The sequence below is a fragment of the Ailuropoda melanoleuca genome, chromosome 7 (genome assembly GCF_002007445.2).
Source record: "Ailuropoda melanoleuca isolate Jingjing chromosome 7, ASM200744v2, whole genome shotgun sequence".
Taxonomy (NCBI): domain Eukaryota; kingdom Metazoa; phylum Chordata; class Mammalia; order Carnivora; family Ursidae; genus Ailuropoda; species Ailuropoda melanoleuca.
The window spans coordinates 12,618,803-12,620,790 of NC_048224.1; positions in this window are offsets into that span (position 1 = coordinate 12,618,803).

Genomic DNA, 1,988 nt, shown 5'->3' on the forward strand with positions numbered 1-1,988 from the left:
ACAAACTTCCAATTATAAAATAAATAAGTCATGGGGGTGTAATATACAGCCTGGTGACTATAGTCAATAATATCATATATACTTGAAAGTTGCCAAGAGAATGAAATCTAAAAGTTCTCATAACAAGAAAAAAAACTTTTTTCTGCAATTTTCTGTGGTGATGGTTGGTAACTAGACTTAACTGGCGGTGATCATTTCTCAGTGTATACAAATACTGATTCATGTTACACAGCTGAAGCTAATATAAGTTATATGTCAATTATACCTCAATTAAAAAATGGAAGGTAATACATAAAATTTCAGATACCTAATGATTTATATTTGTAGAGAAGTGTGATTTTAGTTTACTGATGATATGTTTATTTTCACAGAAAACATATAAGTATTTATTAAACACTTTGAATTATTTGTTCTTCTTGCAAAATAAATAATAACTACAAATAGGTGAATTTCTAAATTCTTTAACTCCCATTCGACAGATCAAGTGTCAAGCCTCCTGAGACTTGATTCTGCTTAGAGAGTGTCTTAGTCAGTTTGGGCTGTTATGACAGAATACGATAGACTGAGTGGCTTTGGCAAAAAACATTCATTTCTCACAGTTCTGAAGATGGGAAGTCCGAGCTGAGGATGCCTTTATGGTTGGCTTCTTGGTGAGGGCCCTCCTCCTGGTTCACAGCCCACTTCCTTCTTGCTGTATCCTCACATGGGGGAGGGAGAGAGAGAGAGCTCTGGAGACTTCATCTCTGTATAAGGCACTAATGGCATGGGACCTCACTGAAACCTAATTACCTACCAAAGGCCCCAGTGAGCGCCATCCCATTGAGATTAGGGATTGAACATATGAATCTAGGGCTTTACCTTCACAGGGGGGGCATTACTCAAGATGTGATGCAGAGGAAACAAAATGTCCAATCCTTCTTGCTCAGGTGGACTGCAATGGGAGGGAGGGAGAGCTAGAGCCAGGCGGAGGATGTTGTGATTCTGTTTTCCCTTCTTGTTTTGCACTCTGATAGGAGACCTCAGAAATATCCAGATAGATATGAGAAAATTATGGGAGTTAGAGGTGGCCAGTGATGTGGGTCAGAATATGCTATCCCAAAATATGGTACGTTGGCACATTGAACATTTTAAGGTGAAGCAATTTGAGAAATGGCTGAAGCAGGAGGACTCTCAGATCTCCCACATCTCTGCCCAAGCAGGTCATTAAACTCTCATGTGAAAGGTGCCTTCCCTTTGCCAGGAGGAAAGGAGCAAGCTTGTCCTGCAGACGAGGGGTGATGACAAGAATCTGGATGAACAGACCTTGCCAAGTTTCCCTCAGTTTACCTTTAGCTCATACCCTTTCATCCTATTACATCTTCCCATGACTTTCTGCTCTTCAGCAAACCTCATATAAACATGTGCAAGTTTCACCATTCCTTGAGGTCTTCATTTCCATATGAAGGTTCCAGTGTTACAAAAAATTTATATTAAATAAATGTGTATCTTTTGTTAATCTGTCTTTTGTCAACCAATTTACATGGCCTCAGAGGGAGAACCCAGGAGGGTAGAAGGAAAAGGAATTTTTCCTCCCCTACAATGGCTTCCAACATGGTGCTAGAGAAGAGCTGTGAGCCTGAAGAACTCTTACCTCTTCCAGTATGACGCGGGAGATGGCACAAAATGGTGGAAGGTGATAGAGGAGTGTGAAGTTGTACTCTGAGAGGTGCTCTCTTGCTTTGTATGGTGTTCAGGGAACCCAGACATTCCCTCACGTCCTAGTGAATAGGTGGGCATGCTGTGAGAGTGCCCCAGAGCTGTGCAGAGTCAAAGAAGCCCCTGTGCAAAGACTTTGTAACTGAAGGAAGATGGCTGAGACTATGGGCATCATTTGTGAGAGGCAGCATGTCATCTCAAAACGTCCACTGGCTCATACCTCAGTGGTCGCTGGCCTGGAGACTAAGCAGTCCAGACATGTGACATCGGAGACCTGCAAGGATCTAGGACCT